The sequence below is a fragment of the Emydura macquarii genome, unplaced genomic scaffold (assembly GCF_026122565.2).
Source record: "Emydura macquarii macquarii isolate MOO-44397 ecotype Brisbane River unplaced genomic scaffold, CSIRO-AGI_Emac_v2 contig_2699, whole genome shotgun sequence".
Lineage (NCBI taxonomy): Eukaryota > Metazoa > Chordata > Testudines > Chelidae > Emydura > Emydura macquarii.
This window is the reverse complement of record NW_027132836.1, coordinates 4,172,850-4,191,110: the sequence shown is the minus strand read 5'-3', so window position 1 is coordinate 4,191,110 and position 18,261 is coordinate 4,172,850. Positions and strand designations below refer to the sequence as shown.

Below are 18,261 nucleotides of genomic sequence, written 5' to 3'. Positions count from 1 at the left end.
GGGCGGCCCGGCACACCTGGTGTCTGTGGCTCCTGTCCTGCCCTAGTGCAAGAGGCCCACTCACATGTAGTGCCCCAAACTCCGAGGTGAGCTGTGCTCCAAACACCATGCCCCAGGTGCCAAGACTGCAGTGCAAATGGGGCTGGGCCGGCTCAGTCAGTTCCACTCGCTCTCCAACAGATGGCAGCAAAGAGCTCCCTCCCCGCCGCGCGGAGCCGCTCGTCCCCCTCTTCGCCAGCAGGTGTCAGTAGCGAGGTCCGGCTCGCTCGGGCTGCGGCGATGGGGTAGGGGCGCCCAGAGGCTGGCCGGCCCCACGGCAGCAGGTCAGCCCCAGGCACGGTGCTCCTGGCATTCCTCTGCTTGTAGCTAGTGACACATGCTGTGGGCCTCTGGCTGCCTAGACCCACCCGGTGTTAGCCGTCTGCAGGCGCGGTGCTGTACAGCAGGTGCCCTGCACAGTGCTGTAATCAAGCAACTGAAGGGTTCCTATTTGCTAAAAGGGTCTGGAAACACAGACTGACCTTAACACATTGTTACAACTAATATTCTAGCCTGCAGCCTGTGTATCATTGGTTACATCAGTGGAAACAGCTGAGACTACCATCCAGGAATGCAAGGACTGCTAAGCTAATTAAGGGTGCTGCTCTGCTCAGGGCTTTTCAGAGGGCCATATGTGCAGCCCACAATGACTGTAGGTGGCACAGGTACTGACACCAGGGGTTACAGTTGCTTAATATGTTTTATCATAAGACTCTGCCAAAACGGAGCCCTCCGGGCTGAAGTGTTCCATGCTGGGTGTCTGCTGAAGGCTGCTTTTTTGGGGAAAGTTTCAGCAGACGCAGGTCAGTCACTTTGGAGGATGAAGCTGGGCAAGACAACGTTCCTCCCCCCACGAGTGCAGGGCGTGGCGCAGAGGACCTCGCGAGGTCCCTTCCAGCCCTAGGATTCTATGTTACGAGTTCTTTCAGCTTGTCCCTTGGCAGCAGCAGCACCTCTGGTTGTTGGAGCAGGGCCAGCCTCTCGCCATCCCGCTGAAAATGCATCCAAATGTGGCCAGGTTACAAGCCTCTGAAAGAGCCCCATTTGCACATGCTCAGTAGAGGTTCACTAGAGGCGGGCTGTTACTGCCCATCTCACTGCACATAAACCCTGAGTCACCCCCTCCCTCCCTGTGCGCAGGACACCCATGGAGCTGGTGTTTCCGAACGTTTGAGAAGTTCCTTTTGAGGGTCATGCAGATCCACGCAACCTGATCGCTTGAAACTGGACTCTGCAGAGCGCCCTGACATGCAGCTAAGGCACTGGCCACTGCTGTAGCACCCTCCTGCACTGGCAGGGGCTGCCCCACTGGCAGTGCAATGCAGGAGGTGTCTCAGCTTCGCAGCATAGCTGCAACCCAGTGCCTCTGAAATGAACATGAGCCTAGTGCCTGCCCCAGCCAGCCCCCTGGGCTGAGCAGCAGCAGGAGTGAGGCACAGGGGAGGAGCAGTCTCAGCTCAGGCTTCTTTCCAGTTCTGCTCTCCTCCTCCTCCTCAGAGAGGCTACCTGGGGCAGACACTTTCAGGCAGGCAGGAGGGAGCCAGCCAGGAGAGCAGGCGGGGACCGGAGGGCCCAGCCCAGGATGAAGTGCACTAGTGACTCGGGAGGAGTCAGGGCTGGCCGCTCCTGCCGAGCATCTGCTCTGTGCAGCCAGGAGAGCCATTTGGTGTCTTTTAGCAGCAGCCCGGCCCGGCCCGGCCCAGCAGCCCGGGGAAGCTAGCGGCACCGTGGGAACGGCTGGGCTGTGCGGGGTGCGAGCACTCGCTGACAGACAGAGAAGACAACTGAGGCTGCTCTAGCTAAAGGGTGAGGTTGCCACAGCGATATCGCTCAGGGATGTGAACACTCCACACCTCTGAGCACCGCGGCGAGGCCACCCTAACCAGCTGTGGGTGCAGCTTAGTCAGCGGAAGCATGCATTCAGCAGCCCAGCCATCACCACGCAGGGAGGCAGGTACCTGCACCCACGAGACAAGCTCTTCTGTCAGCGTGGGCTGCAGCTCCACTAGGGGCTATGGCAGCATAGCTGCAGCACCTTCGCTGTAGATTAACACCAGCATCATCCCCATAGGGTAGACGTGGCCTGAGCCCTAGGGAACATGGGTGAGGGATTCCAGGCCATGCACTCACCACCTTCCACAGAGGAGCATCTCCTCAGCACAACACTAGGACAGGCTGGGAATTTTCTGTAATGTTTTATAGGAATGCTGTGTGCCTCGGTTTCCCCTCCATGCTGCATTGTTAGCTAGGCGGTGGGAAAGGGCTGTTTACTGTCTGCAGAGGCCCAGACATGGCAGGTTGGACTGATGCCTAACTACCTCAGGTTTGGGGCCCAGGTCAATGGAGAGTCTGTGGAGACAAAGGCAAATACAATCACCAGGATATTTGGTACCTAGCAACTAACGACCTTAGAGGGCCCTCCCCCTGCAGGAAACCAGCCATGTTTGACCAGCTGGAGAACAAAGGACGCTGCAGCTTGGCAGGCGCTTCCTGCTGACCACAACGGACTATTCTGCAACTTTCTTTTCTGGTGCTAACCCAGGGCTTCCTGTGCTGGGTGCAGCTAGCGTGTAAACCTGCTGCTCTGTCCGGGCTGGTGCTGCGCGAGGGTCCCTGCAGCTGCTGTGGGAGGTGCCTTGCTCCCCAAGATTGCACAAGTCTCTCTCCGAGGCCTGCTTCAGCGGGACTCACTGAGGGGACCGCATGGTGGGAAGCAGGCGGGCTGAGGGCCCAGAGGTCCGGCCTAAGGAGGTGGTGAAGCCCTCTGGGGGTCTGCCAGGGTCATCCCAGAGCCTGTTCCCAGGCTGGGTGCGGTCACAGCACCGGTTCTGTGGGGCCATGACAACACACGTGGCCTGAATGCTGTTTACTATGGTAAAACCAACCCCCGCCCGAGCCCCACTACCTGTGTGCACACGAGAGGGTAGGTGCCACGCATGCACTGTCACATGAAGAGCGCCAGATTCCTCAGTGCCTGCTTCTGGACAGCTTCCACTGGGATCCCAGCCCCGTGGCCCCTCCTCCCTGGGAGTCCAAAGAGACACTGTCACGGCAAAAGCAACAGCCCCACGTGTCTTCGCCAGCAGCTCCCAGAACCTGCTGCAAAGGCAACAGGCTGTCGAAGGCACCTTGGACCTGCTGGGAGAAATGGGGCAGCTTTTCCATGAGCCTGGCAGATGCCAGTCCAGGTTTGGGGGCGGCACCTTCCTGAGCACATACGCGGTGCTGCAGGGGCAAGGGGCAGAGAAAAGCCAGTCTCCCCTCTGCGCTGGACTGGCCCACACTTGCCCAACAAAGACGTGACCCAGAGGGACAGAGAGGAGGCTGCAGCCTTTGCTCATCCAGGCAGGAGAAGGGGGCTGCACACCTGCCACTGGCTCACAGCACCCAGGGCCCCCCAAGGTGATCGCAGAGGGACTCTGAGTCTCTGCAGGCCCAGTTTTAAAGCCCTAGAAGAGCCAACCCAAACCTGACCTGGGTCAGACCCTTCCCTCCAAACTTGCATCTGGGCTGCCACCTCATCTTTGGGCCCCAGCCCAGTGGGGCTACTCCATGCCCCTGTTGGGGCTGGCACCACAGCAGCTTCATGTCCCACTCCTGCCAGCCACCAGCCCCTCCCTGTCCTGCAGAGTGAGGCTGGGGCATGCCGGCACTCAGCACACGGCAAGAGGCAGTGGCTGGCAGGGGCAGGGCTCACAGCTGCACCCCACACTGACCCCACATGCAGGGGGAGGTGATCAGAGGGGCCTGACCCAAGCCCAGGGTGTCTTCTGCTCTGGGGCTCCCCCTCCAGCGTTAATCTGCCCGTTTGTGCTCTTATCCACGCGCCCCTGCCACTGCCACTGACCGATGTGGGGTCTGGCTTGTTTGGTCTGTCTCTGGGGCTTGTTCTGTGTTGTACAGTACCTAGCACAGGGGCGTTTGAAGAGATGTGGGCATGTTCCAGGGGGCGTGATTGTGAGCACCTGTGTGCGTGCCTGGCTCTTTGTGTTCATGTTTTGGGAGCTGCGAGCGTCTCCTTGGCTCGAGGTGGGATGGTGGCTGGCCATGCGTCTGTTGGGGAACCCAAGGAGGGGCCAAACGGGACAGCAATCGACTGCCTGGCAATGAGGAAGGCCCAGCGGTGCTGTGGAGAACTCCCCTTCGCCCCCATCCCACTGCATGCCTGGAGCAGAGATTGTGCCTATAGCTGCAGCCCCTCCGGGCGCAGGAGTTGCTCCGGCATTCAAACGCACTCTTCAGAGCCCAACTTCCCTGGTGAAGTGCGGACGAAGCTCCCTGACCTCAGCGCCACCTCCCGTGACTGCCCCGTCTGCAGACATCGCCTCTTTCTGGAGCGCAGAAGTCTCCGGGTTGGGGCTGGGACCCCTCACGCCCCCGCATCCTTGGCCAGTCTGGATGGCACCAGGGCCAAAAGGTCAAGCGCCCGGGGAGCACCCGCAGTGCAAAGTGCTGCAGTAGCACGGCCTGTCCTGCTTCCTCGCAGGCAGGGCGGGCGAGGCCCAGGCTGTGCTAGCAGCAATCTCTGCCAAGCAGGCTCCATTTGAACCCCTTCCTGCTGGCTCCTATTCCCCACTCTGCTGGGATGTCTCTGATTGGCCCAGCAGCACCACAGCCTTAATCTTTGGGCTTTACAGGGTGGCCGTTGTCTTGGTAGCTGAGGGGCTGGGCGGGGCCTGCCCAGTGTGCGCAGCAGCACGGCAGGTGTTCCCCATGCAGCGCTCCTCAAGGCACCTGTCCGCCAAATCCCACTCTGCTCACACACACACACACACACACACACACACGCACGCAGAGCCTGGCCTGTGCCCACCTGGAGGGGGAGTATCTCGCTCCAGACTCTCTGCTTTGCTGCTGATTGTTTTACTCACCGCTGGTGTCTTTAGTGTGTGATTGCTTCCACCTTCCGTGCCCCGCACCTTTACGTTTCTAAGCCATCCTTCTCTGCAGAGACAGGGAGCCATGTTGTGGTGAGTTCAGTGCAGACTGCCACAGGGGAGGCCTACACCATGCTCTCCCACAGAGACTTTGTTTTAGTCTTGCTTGTCCTCTCACTATGACATAAGGGTTATCCTGGCTGAAGGCAGCTGCTTACTCTGTCTGGCTGGAAAAAAACCTCCTGTGCTCACACTCAGCCCCAGCCCCAGCCCCAGCTCCCTTGTGTTCAGACTGACTCTGGTTCTGATTCACCAGCCAGCTGGCCCCTCAGCGCTATGGAGAATCACAAACATTAACATCTGCCTCTCCCCAGTCCCAGCTGCTCCCAGGGCAGGGTAGGCAGTGGGAGCCCAATGCTCCTCCCTGAGAAACTCCTCCAGATCTGGGCTGTCTTCAGTGTAGATCAGTTTCCATGTGCTTCAGGGGCTCCGGCAAGAGAGTCAAGCTGCCCTGCAGCGGGTACTTCTCAGGCCCGAGTGCCAAAGCCTCCCTGGGGGGTGCAGGCTCTGGCTGCAGGGAAGGCACGGGCCATGGAGCAGGATTGTGAGGAAGTCTCTGGGCTCCAGCGCTTTGTTCACTTTGCTGGAATGTGCAGCACATGCTAGAAGCGGGGACCTCGTCACAGCCATTAGCACCTTCCTCCGTCCTGTCCCTCCCTCCCCTGCCTTCCCTGGAAAGAGGTGCCCATGTGCCCAGCCTGGCGTGACTCCGGGCGGTGCTGCAATGGCACAGGCTCTGGCCACGGCAGCGCGCGCTGGGAGTGGGTCGTGTCCGTGCGGCAGCCATGTGGGATGCAGGTCAGGAAGCAAAGTCGGAAAAGCTGCAGTTGCTCCAGCCAGAAAGCTCCCGGGGAGGCGGCTAAGTGCAGAGACCCAGCCCAGGCCCAGGCTGCTACACAAGGGTTAAAGCCCTGCCTCGCGCATGGGACCCGCTTGGGGCTGCTCAGTGCGCTGGCGTGGCACAGCAGAGCCAGGAAAATTAACTGCAAGCTGCCACCAGGGGCTCCAGCCTCATTCCACGCAGTGACTTATGCAGCTCGGCTGGCCAAAGTGCTGCTTAATTGAACACATGTGTGCGGGCTTTAGGGAGCGGCTGATCTCGGAAACAGGGCCCTTTGGAGACCAGGGGGTTGTATCCTGTCCAAGAGCCCAGGTCCCACATGAAGCCAGGCATGCAAGTCAGCTCCAAGCCACAGCTGGATGTGAACCGAATCTCCCAGCATCTGGGCGTATTTGCTGCATGTTGATGAATCGTGGGGAGGGGGCACAGACAGGCGCAGCTCCAGAGCAGACCTCCCAAAAGAGCCAACGACTTAACCAGACTGTTTCCAATCTGCGCACCACATGGAGGCGAAAATGCCCCTTCCCGCACTCGCCTCTTCGCAGACGTTCGCTCCGTCTGCGGCTCCAGCATTCAGAGCCGCGCTGGCGAGCTCGCAGCAGGAGCTCAGCCGCTCCCTCAGCCTGCCACCTCACACGGCAGCGGGCTCCAGTCCCAGCTCAGCCACTGAGTCGCTGGGTGACCTCAGCAGCTCACGTCCCCTCCCTGGGGCCAAGACCCTGACCCACCTGTGTGAAGCACATGGCGCTCTGCCCGGCCTGGCGCGCTTAGCATCAGCGTGGCTGGGGTCTCGGGACAGGGCTCAGGGCATCGGAGGCAGCCCAGGGTATCTTGGCCAGTCTCAGGGTGAAGATAACGCACAGGACTTAGGGGAGCCTGACCTTTGACCTCTGCTCCCCACCCAACATGCAGGTTACGCAGCCAGATCAAACCCTCCTAAGCAGAGCAGTTTCTAACGTGACTGTTCTCCGGGGGGGGCTTTTCTCAGCCCTTGCGGGCGGCGGCTGGGAATGGCGGCAGCCTCCTTCACGCTGTGTGACGGGATGTTGCCCATCCAGCTGCATTTTCTGCACAGGGACTCGTGCCAGCTGTGACCCAGAGCCCCCTGGACACCCTGGCCTGGGGCTACGTGGCCAAGCAGTGCGCTGAGTGCAGGGTCCCAGACGTGGGCAGGAGGTGAGTTAAAGCAAGTCCCCGACCCTCTCCAGGGCGAGGGAGGGGCAGGGCGCCCCTGTGAAATCTCCATTTCTGACACCAACCTTTACCTGTCCCAGCCTGGCCCTGGCTGGCGTGTGCCGTGTCTCCACTGACAGCTGAGAAATAGGAGGGACGCTGGAAAAGAGTGAGAAAAGTTGAGCAGTGAGTCATTCTCTTCCCCCACCCTGCCTGTTTGACCCCTGAGGCTCTCTGCCCCCCTCCCCGCCCTGGGAGGAGGCTGAGCCCAGCCTGGGGAAGCTGCTACATCATTCACCAGGCACCCGGCAGCAGAGGGTGCCTCCTAGGCCTCAGGGAGGCAGCTGTCTCTGAGCCTCTCCTGGGCTGATTTACGCAGCACAGCCGATAAATTACCCGATGGAGCCCGCGGGAGCGATTCCTCACAGCCACCTCCAGGCCCTGCTGCCAGAATCCAAAACATTTCCAGCCATTAACTGAGCAGGAAAAGAGGGAAATTAGCGCCCAGGGAGCTGGGATGACAGCGCGTCTCCGTAGCGAGCGGGTCACACTCTCCCGGCTCTCCGGATCCACCAGGTATCCCAGAGAGGCAGGCTGCAGTACAGCCAGCAGCCGCCAACCCACCGGGCGCTGCACTCAGGTGTGGCCTTGCAAAGGGAGTGCATTGCTCGCCTCGGCCACGGTGCAGCTGCTAGCCCATGGCAGGGACACGCCATCCTGTGCAGTGCCTGAGGGGGCAGGGATGGGCACAGACCAGTAGAGAAGGGGGCGTGTTTTTATGCATGTGGTGTGCCAGCCCTCACATGAGACCTGAGGTTACAGCTGCCCCATATATGCCTCAGGCCCTGCTTTGCACAGCAGGGATCTCACGCAGACATGCACTCAGCTTCCACGTGCGGCGCTGGATAGACGCGTCTCCACCGGTGCTCCTGGGTCTGATCCAGCCAGACTGGCCCATCACACAGCAGGCCACGCTGGCTCAGCCCACAGGCCCCCGTGCAGCACAGGTCTGTTGGAAAGGACAGAAACAGACCGAGTTATTTACAAGTAGCTAAATGTCAGAACCCTGAAACAACAGGAGCCAGCTCCCAGTCAGGCATAAACATGCGTAAGAGCACGAGTGACAGTCCCTGGCTTCCACTTCTGCACCAGCGCCTTCACACACTCACACGTGCGCACACCGCTCTGCACCTGGTCAGGACCCGGACTCAGATCAATTCTCTCCCACTTGCAGCAAGCCTGATGTGGTACAAAGGACACACAGGTGTTTGTGTCTCCAGCACGCGGGCCCAGGTAACAGAGCAGCCATTCCACAGGCCTGCCAGTGGAGGCTGGCGTGAGCCCCGTGTGTCTGTGTCCTTGGGGAGAGGGTGAGCCTGTGTGTTGAATGGCAACCCGCTCCCTTAGCGTGCCCAAGCTGGCACGCCCCGGGCCCTCCTTTCCAGCTGCTCAGTTGTGAACAACACTGACGTCAGCAGGTCTGAATGCCAGGGGCCCGCTCTCCAATTAAACACGGGCGCAGGGTGGGCGGGTGGCCAGCGTATCCTGCCATTTCCAGCGGTGCGCAGTGCGTGGGACACGCTGTGGGAAGGAACGAGTAGCTGATTACAGGGCAGAGGAAAACCCAAATGTAAACAGGCCCACAGCATGTGGTTCACCCCAAAACCCCAACAGACAAGTCGGGGCGAGCAGGACGCCAGTGGCACAGAGGCAAGCTGCTGCTAGCTAGCAGAACGTGCCTCCCAGCCAAGGCCTGAGGGTCTGCATGGAGGCCGCCTAAAATAAAGACTGGATGGGCGCGAACATGGCAGTGTCTGTGTGGGCACGCACACAGCGTGAGTGAGCAGGCAGGCGTGAACACATGTGCGTGCATATGAGCAGCCGGTCCAGAGGGTGCACGGGGCCGGCCAGTAGGTAGTGCTGTAAGGAACATCCATTTAGTTATTTCACGGGTCTCTCCTCAGCGGGTTTGTTGGGGCATTTTTCACCCATAGCAACGGCAGAGGCTGATGTGTCCTTGCCACTGTGAACAGATGGGACGCGCTGGCTGGAGCCTGGCTTGGGGTTGTGCAAGAGCCTCTGGGATGTGGGAAAGAGGAAGTGAAAGTCAGAAACAAGGCAACCACCAACCCCCGTTGGCCGGAGCAACACCCCCTCCCTACCCCCCCCCCGAGGAGCCGTCACCCGAAGATGCCCCTAGGCCTCTGCCTAGTAGCCATGTCTGGCTCTGCTCAGGTGCGGGGAGGACACAGGAAGGAGAGGAGCAGAAATAGGGAGCCAGGCTAACCGCACCCACTGCCCTGCAACTAGCCAGTCCCTGGGCCTGCAGCGCACAGCATGGAGCATCCACTCAGCATGGCTGTCAATTGCAACACAAGGTGCTCTGCGCTGCTCTGCCTTCCCCACTACCAGTGACCCCCGCACCCCACTAACGCTTTACCCCAACCCAACCCCTGGCCCCACCTACTCCAGCTCTCCACAGGCCTGCTCCCTGCCCCCCCATGCATCACCGTCACCCCAGCTCCAGCCACCCACACTAACCCCCTCACTCCGCCACCCCCGGCACACACTGCAGGCAGCTCCTGCTGCCCCATGCTGCAGGGCTCGCCCCATAGCCTGGCTCCTGAACAAATAAACACAGAGGCTGCAGGGCGCCCAAGCTCTGGGTGCCGCACTGGAGTGGGTGTCCCAGACCCATTCATAGCCATGCAGGGAGCTGCCACCTGGATTGGCATGGGTGGCACGAGGGCTAGCACAAGCCTGCCCAGAGCCATGGGCCACCTAATTGGCCTGCGCTGCCGCCAGCGGGGACTGTCTGGCCACTCAGCAATGGGAGATGCTGCACGACCTAGTTGACTAAGCACAAGGGACGTCTGTGCTCTAATCCAACTCTGGCACTGACCGCTTTAGGCAACTCACGCCCATGCTTTGCCTCAGTTTCCCCACGTGTGTCAATGGGCAGGAGCATGTCCCGGCCTGCCTGGCAGTGAAGGTCAGGTGGGCTATAACTAACCTTGTGGGGAGTAGCGTTCTGACAGGAGCAAGCTCTTCAGTCTAGCAAGCATAGGCAGAATGCGGCAGAATGGCTGGGGCTAAAAACCAGATCAGTGCAGACCAGCAAGGACGAGCCCGTCTTGTAGGGAGAGCAAGTAACTACTGCACCGATTTACCCGGGGGGGTGGATTCTCCATCCCTTGGTGTCTTCACATCACGATTGGGGGTCACTGGCTAAAAGATCTGCTCTCACTCAGCGGGTGACTTTGCCTGGCTTGTGGAGCTCAGACAAGCTGATCATAGTGGGCCCGTCTGGCTTAAAATCTCTGAAGCTGTGAAAAGTGCTGGCAGCTATGCGGCCAGCCCAGGGCAGAAAGGCTCCACACCTCCTACCACTGCTCATTGTGAATAAACAGACCAAGGTAATGCAGGGCAACATCCCATGGACACAGCCGGGCGATCCGAAGAACTGTGCTGGGGCAGCAGCATCCCGAGAGAAGACCGAGACCAGCGGGCACAGCGTCTGTCAGGTCCAAGGACGCATGCTCCCAGGGACTGTCCCACACCCTTCCCAAGTTTGGTGTGAGACTCCCACCCCTGATGGGACCAGCAGGTGGTGCTAAGTGTCTGTCACACGACATCCAGGTCCGGGGAGCCCTTGTTCTCTGGGCTCCAGAATAGATCCAAACCACTTGTCCACAGAGAAGCTATTCGGAGAAGCTCTTGGAGTCTCCATATTGAGGCTTTAGGCCTTTGCCAAACGGAAATAAATTCAGCCTGAAAAGTGTTGGAGCTGAAAAATGTTCAAAGAACCGCTGCCGACATGTTCTGATCACGAAACTCTCCTCTCTGCTTCACGGCACATGGAAGGGGCCGGGCTGCTGGGAAGCTGCAGAGCTAATTATAGGGGATTCCTTCTTTCCAGAATCAGCTTAATTTGGAAGAATCTGCCTGAGGTTTCCCTAATTGCTTTCTCAAGTTCCAAGCAATTGCTGCTCGCTTACATTTAATGGTCTCTTCCTCCTCAGCACGGTGGCGTCAGAATCCAGCAGAACTTCTCTGACTGTGAAGTTAGAATGCACGAATCAGATGCAAAATTATACAGTGCAGAAAACACACAACAATCTCCCCTCCCCCTCCGTCTCCTCTCCGGGCTGTCATTATGACACGAACACATTTGGCTGGCAGAGGCGGGAGGATGCGGTTGCACAGCTATGCTGGGAGTCACAGTTGGAAATGTTTAAGCCAGGGCTCAGTAAATCTCTAACTCACGGCCCCTTGGCTCCATCCAGGGAAGGCCCAGCAGCTACCTGAGGGGCAGCAGGCCAGGCTCTGTGTCCAGCCCGGAGCGTTTACGGCAGAGTGTAACAGATTGAGCTCTGGAGTTAGAACTTGCCCTGGGGCGTGAACATCTTTGATCAGAATGCTCATTAACGTGGCCTGGGCTTGTCTCCTGGCAATCTGATTTCAGCCCGTTCATGATGGGCTGGCGTCTGACTAGCACATAAAGACGTTTGCGCTCCAGACCTGGAGAAAGTTCTGCCATGTCTCCTGATGAACTGCCAGCCCCCCTTGGCAAAGCAGCTGACTGTCTACAACCAGGGGAGTAGCCAACAAGCACCCAAGTTTCCTCTTGTGTTTACCCAAGTATTTAAGCCTCCATTTAACCAAAAGTATATTATGTCCCACTCAGAGTTCAAACCAATCATCCTCAGAGCACGCATACCTCAGTACCTGGAAAAATAATGGAGCAGATAATTAAGCAATCAGTTCGCAAACTCCTAGAAGATAACAAAGTGATAAGTAACAGTCAGCATGGATTTGTCAAGAACAAATCGTCAAACCAACCTAATAGCTTTAAGTCTTGTGGATGGGGTGAAGCAGTAGATGTGGCATATCTCAACTTTAGTAAGGCTTCTGATACTGTCTCACATGATCTTCTCATGAACAAACTAGGGAAATACAGCTTAGCTGGAGCTACTATAAGGTGGGTGCGGAACTGGTTGAAAAGCAATTCCCAGAGAGTAATCAGTGATTCACAGTCAAGCTGGAAGGGCATATTGAGCAGGGTCCTGCAAGGATCAGTTCTGGGTCCAGTTCTGATCAATATTGTCATCAGTGATTTCGATAATGGCATAGATAGGACATGTATAAAGTTTGCAGATGATATCACGCTGGGAAGGGTTGTAAGTGCTTTGGAGGATAGGATTAAAATGCAAAATGATTGGGAAAAACTGGAGAAATGGTCTGAAGTAAATAGGATGAAATTCAGGAAGGACAAATGCAAAGTACTCAGCATAGGAAGGAACAATCACTTGCAAGTGTACAAAGTGGGAAATGACTGCAGAGGAAGCAGTACTACAGAAAGGGATCTGGGGTCATAGTGGATCACAGGCTAAATATGAGTCAACAGTGTAACACTGCTGCACAAAAAGCAGACATTACTCTGGGACGTATTAGCAGGACATGAGAAGTAATTCCTCTGCTCTCCTCAGCACTGATCAGGCCTCAGCTGAAGGATTGTGTCCAGTTCTGGGTGCCACATTTCAAGAAAGAAGTGAACAAACTGGAGAAAGTCCAGAGAAGAGCAACAAAAATGATTCAATGTCTAGAAAACACGACGTGTGAGGGACAACTGAAAAAATTGGATTGGTTTAGTCGGGAGAAGAGCAGACGGAGGCAGGGACAGGATAATACTTTGCAAGTTCATAAAAGGGTGTTACAAGGAAGCAGGAGAAAAATTGTTCTTTTTAACCCTTGAGGGTAGGCCAAGAAGCAATAGGCTTAAATTGCAGCAAAGGTGGTTTAGGTTGGACATTAGGAAAAACCTCCTAACTGTCCGGGTAGTGAAACACCGCAATGCATTGCCTAGGAAGGTTGTGAATCTCCATCACTGGAAGTTTTTAAGAGCAGGTTAGACAAACACTGTCAGGGATGGTCTAGATAATATTTAATGCTGCCTTGAGTGCAGGGGACTGGACTAGAAGACCTCTTGAGGTCCCTTCCAGTCCTAGGATTCTGTGATTCTAATGTTCAGCTTAATTCTGAGCCACTATAAGGCAATTATCAAATACAAAGCTAGATGTGATGTGGAAGGAGGTGAAAAATTATCTCCTTAGAATTTACTCATTGGTGGATGTTAAACAGCAGCTACTAAAGTTAGACAGTTTAAAAAAATCAGCAGATCCTTCTAAGTTGCATATAAGAGTTTTAAAAGAGCTGGCTGAGGATCTCACTGGACTGTTGATTTTCAATAAGTTTTGAAACACTGGAGAAGTTCCAGAAGACAGGAAGGAAACTGATGTTGTGTCAATATTTAAAAAGGGAAATGAGATGACTCAGATAATTATAGACTTGTCACTTTGACATCAATCCCAGTCAAGATAATGGAATGGCTCTGATGGGACTCGGTTAATAAAGAATTAAAGAGGGTAACATAATTAAGTCCATTCAACATGGGTTTGTGGAAAATAGATCCAGTCAACCTAAGTTGATAGATATAAATGTTTAAATGAGATTATAAATTTGGTTGATAAAGGCAGTAGAATTTTATACTTAGACATCTATAAGGCATTTGACTTGGTACCACATGACATTTTGATTTAAAAAATTAGAAAGATATAAAATTAACATCACACACATTAAATGGATTAAAACCTGGCTGCCTGATAGGTCACAAAACATAATTGTAAATGGGGAATCATCACTGAACGGGTATGTTTCTACTGTGGTCTTACAGGAATTGGTTCTTGGACTTACGCTATTTAACATTTTTATCAATGACCTGGAAGAAAACAAAATCATCACTGATCAAGTTTGCAGATGGCACAAAAATTGGGAGAGTGGTAAATAATGAAGAGGACAGAGCAATCTGGATCATTTGGTAAACTGGCTGCAAGCAAACAACGTGCATTTTAATATGGCTAGATGTCAATATACACATCCAGGAACAAAGCATGTCGGCCGTGCTTACAGGAGAGACTCTATCCTGGAAAGCTGCGACTCTGAAAAAGATATGGGGGTCATAGTGAATAATTAGTTGAACATGAGCTCCCCGTGTGATGTGTGGCCAAAAGAGCTAATGTGATCCTGGGATGCATAAACAGGGGAATCTGGAGTAGAGCAGAGAGGTTATTTTACCTCTGCATTGGCACTGGTGCGACCACCTCTGCAATACTGTGTCCGGGTCTGGGGTCTGCAATTCAGGAAGGGTGCTGATAAATGGGAGAGGGTTCGGAAGAGCCGTGTGAATGATTCAAAGATTAGAAAACCTGCCGGATAGTGATAGACTCCAGGAGCTCCAGCTATTTACTGTAACGACGAGAAAGTCCAGGGGTGGCCTGATCATGGGCTGTAAGTACCTGCATGGGAACAAATGGCTGGTAATTGGCTCAGGGCTCGCATAGAAAGTTCTAACTGGAGCCAATGGCTGGAAGTTGAAGCTAAACAGATTCAGACTGGAACTACAGACAAAACGTGTAACAATGAAGGTAATTAGCCGCTGGAATGATGTACCAAGGGCCAGGCGGGTTCTCCAGCACTGGCCATTTTTAAATCAAGACTGGCTGCTTTTCAAAAAGCTCTGCCCTAGGGATTATTTGGGGACGGTCTGGGGCCTGTGCTCTACAGGGGGTCAGACTGGGCGGCCGCAATTGTCCATTCATGCCTTGGCATCTATGAAACTGTGAAAGCAGCTTAACCCTGGTGTAATTTACACCTTCAGGCTTCTTGGTATGTGTGATACTTGTCAGGGTTAACCAACGTGACTCTTTACCACCTGCTTACAGTGTGAGGCAGTCTTGTCTCCAGGGGAAGTTCTCCAAAGCTACCACAACAAACACAACACAACACAACACAAGCACTCCAGGCTCTCACAAGCCCTGCTCTTTTCCAGGGCAGGCTAGGAATTTACACATTCCGTTTTGCTACACTCGAGTGCCCAGTCCATTGTCTTCCTGCAGCATGCACCCCTCCTTTGAAGCAATGCACCCCACTTTACTGGCTTCGCCTCAGTTCAGCCCGCTCCTGAGCACAGAGCACTTAGCCTATCCGGTAAAACCAAACTGACCTTTATTTAACGACCTTCCAGATTAAGATTAAAATAAAAGCAAGTCACTTTGAAAGGAGGTTACAGCGAAAAGAGAAACATCAAAACAAGTTAGGAGCCACTTCGTGGGAGCCAGTCACGCTGGCAGCGCGTTGCCTGTAATGGAGAATAACGTGGGACGTGTTGTCAGCTTTCATCCAGCCCCAGACCTTTTGTCTCTGTTCATAACCAAGGTGTTTAACTGACCCAGCTCAGCCCCACGGCCCCTAGTCAGAGTCTTTTCTTGGGATTCGTTTGCTTTGTCAGTGGCCAGCTGTAAACACGGCCTGTTCTCACTCCTGGCTGAGTTAAATGAGACCCACCCGCCTCAGGGGATGCTTCACCCCGACAACGTCTCAGACGCCTCCATGCACACCGCTTGCCATTGCCATCACACACAGCGAGTCCCAGTGTGACGCAGAGATCTTGCAGGGCCCCCACGTTGGAGAGGCACCAAGAAACGAGGCAGCCATAGGTGTAACATGCCCGGACACGCCTCTGGCACAGCGGCTGCGTTAAAGGCGGGGTGCTCAACAGACATAGCCTCCCCACCCACGGCTGCTTCTCTTGCTCTGCGCCTCTCTTCGGGCCCTCAGCCTGCGAGTTATTTAGACCAGCTTAGACCGCCTGAGACTTAGCGGGGCGAACGCAGAGCTGAAGTGGGGAGGCCTGAGTGTCACCTGCTGGTAATCGCCCGGTCTAAGTGGAAGGGAGCAGTCTTCACTCAGTGCGAAGGGGCCAGAGGAAAGTACAAGTTACACCAGCTCTGACGCGCCTCCACCCACCGCTGCACTTGGCCCAAGAACTCAGTATCAGGCTGCTGCTGGCGTGGCCTCAGCACAGAGGCTGTGTCCGTGACAACTTGTCCAGCCCCCGGCACGGCCTGCAGACTCCGGTCCTTCAATGCTACCAGCACAACCGGTTCATGACACCCTCCCCAGCCAGGGCTACACTGCTATGGGTCCGCCCCCTGTGTACCACACTTTCCAGTCAGCCAGCGCAGGCTGGGAAATGTGGGCAGCTGCCCCATAACGCCCGGGGAGGGAGCTGCTGGCGGACATGCAGGCGTTGGCCAGTGTGCTCTGGAGGGGCCGGGTCACAGCCGGGGGCCACTGGCCAGCTAGGGCTGCTGGCCGGGGCAAACCCTTCGTTGTCATGGTAACGAACCATCCCTCCCCCCCCCGGTGTAGCACAAGGTCTGCACAAGGCTGCACTGCCGCTGTGTCTGTCCCACCCCTGCCGTGGGCCTGCCGCTGGCTGGCTCCAGGCGGGGCTGGGGCTGGGGCTGGCTCACGGGCACAGATCCGGAAGGCGGGCGGAGGTTTTCCGAAGGGCAGGATTTTCCACTGAGAAAAAGACATTTAAAGAAAAGAAGAGGAGGCGGCGAGGTTCTCTGGGGAGCAGGACGGGGGCGCTCGGGTGTGGGGGGCTGGACGGGGAGAAGCTGGATTCGGGGCTGGGGGGCTGGACCCGGGGGTTTCCGCAGGACCTACACCCGGACGCAGCGCCGCGGGCTGGCGGCCGCACTCAGCCGCCGGGGCTTCGCCCCGCTTCCCTGCCCGGTCCCTGCGGGCGCCTGGCCTGGGGGGCGCTTTTCCTGTTCGATTGGTCAATGTGAGTCACGTGGTGACCCCCCAGAAACCCCACAACTTCCATTTCCGAAGTGTTTCCGCCCCCCGTAAAGTCGGAGCCGGGACCCCGCTCGACCGAGCCGCCCCGCGCCCCCCGCCCCGCGCCCGGTCCCTGCGCGGCCCGGTCCCCAGCGCGGCCCGGCGGGGCTTTCCCTGCAGCTCCGCTGTCACCCGCACTGCGCTGCCGGGGACCGGTGCCAGGGCCGGGTCTGTCCGTCCGTCCGTCCGGGCACCGGGGGGAGGAAAGGCTGAGCCCCGACTGGGCCAGAGGCGTCCGTCCGTCCGTCCGTCCGTCGGGCGCTCCACCGCAGCCGACAGGCGAGTGGCTTGCAGTCCCCTCGGCTCCGCGCGGAGGCGCCACCAGCCCCGGGCCCGGCCGACCAAGAGACTCCGGGGAGGGGCCGCGTGGCGGGGCAGGAGTCACCGAGGCAGCCCCGCCCGCTCGCCAGCCGGCTCCCGCCGGGCCCGGTGACAGACGAGGCCCGGGAGATGGCTCCAGACCGGCTCTCGGTCTCCATCCCTGTATCCGCCCCGCCCCGAGCGCCTGGACGTACCTCGGCCCGCACCGCACCGCCCCGCGCAGCCCCAGCCTCCCCAGGCCCGGCCCGGCCCGGCCCGGCCCCGCTGCTCCGCTCCCCACGCGCTGTGCACGCGGCAGGGCCCCCGGGGCCCAGCCGGACCCTCCCCGCGAGCTAAGCGCCCTCCTCGACCCCGGCACCCCGAGCGCTTCCTCGCTCCAGAGGGGAAGCCGGGCCCGCCCGGCCGCGCTCCAGGCGAGCCCAGCTGCCAGTCCCTGCGCGCTAGGGCCGCGCAGAGCTCCCCTGTGCCGGCGAGCCCTGCCCTCCGCGCCACCTTCCCCGCGCCCGGGGCGCGCACCTGCGCTGCGCGGAGCTGCCCGGCGGGTCGCCGACGCTAGATGGCAGCAGCTACCGACAAGCTGCGCCCGGCCGGGCGGCAGAGCCGTGATCCCCCCCGGCGGGAGACCCGCTGCACCTGGGCTCAGGGATGATCCCCAGGTAGGTGCCGGGCTCGGAGAGCCCCAGGGCCCGGCCTGCGGGGCGGTGCTGAGACCGGACCGGACAGGGCAGGGGGCAGCGTGGCCGGCCCAGTCCGCGACGGGGGTGTCAGCCCGGGCTCCTGGAGCCCTCGATGGCAGGAGGGAGGCCAAAGCCCAAACTTCACCGGTGCAGGAAGGTCCCCGCCCCCGGCCAGTGCGGAGCCCATCCCCGCCTCCACGCGGCCCGATGCGGACAGCCTGGCCCCGAGCCCGCCGCTCCCCAGAGACTCACCCGCTCATCCGGGGGGGGGGCCGGGCTGCGGGGCGCCATCCCGCCCGCAGGGGAAGGGGCCGCGGGGAGCTCGTGTGCTCCGGCCGGCTCTCACCTTCCCAGCCCGGGGTCCCTCCGCCGACAGCTCCCGGCCCAGCAGGCGGACCCAGCGGTTAACTTCCCTGAGCCGGGCCGGCGGCTCCCTGAGAGAAGCGGGGCTCTTCCTTCCCGCCGCGGGCAGGGCAGGGCAGGGCAGGGCAGGGCAGGGGGCCCCGCTCCAGCTCCTCGGGGA

At 58.0% G+C, this 18,261-nt stretch overlaps 1 long non-coding RNA gene across 1 annotated transcript; it reads right to left on the bottom strand.

Moving 5' to 3' along the window:
• Window positions 1-781: 781 nt before the first annotated feature.
• LOC137164924 (uncharacterized) lies at window positions 782-18,143 on the bottom strand. Its single transcript, XR_010923237.1, has 7 exons — window positions 17,991-18,143; window positions 10,004-11,047; window positions 7,794-7,999; window positions 7,077-7,149; window positions 4,911-4,983; window positions 2,945-3,174; window positions 782-1,031 (listed from the first exon to the last, which is right to left on the bottom strand). It is a non-coding gene; the product is annotated as an uncharacterized lncRNA (long non-coding RNA).
• Window positions 18,144-18,261: the final 118 nt, after the last annotated feature.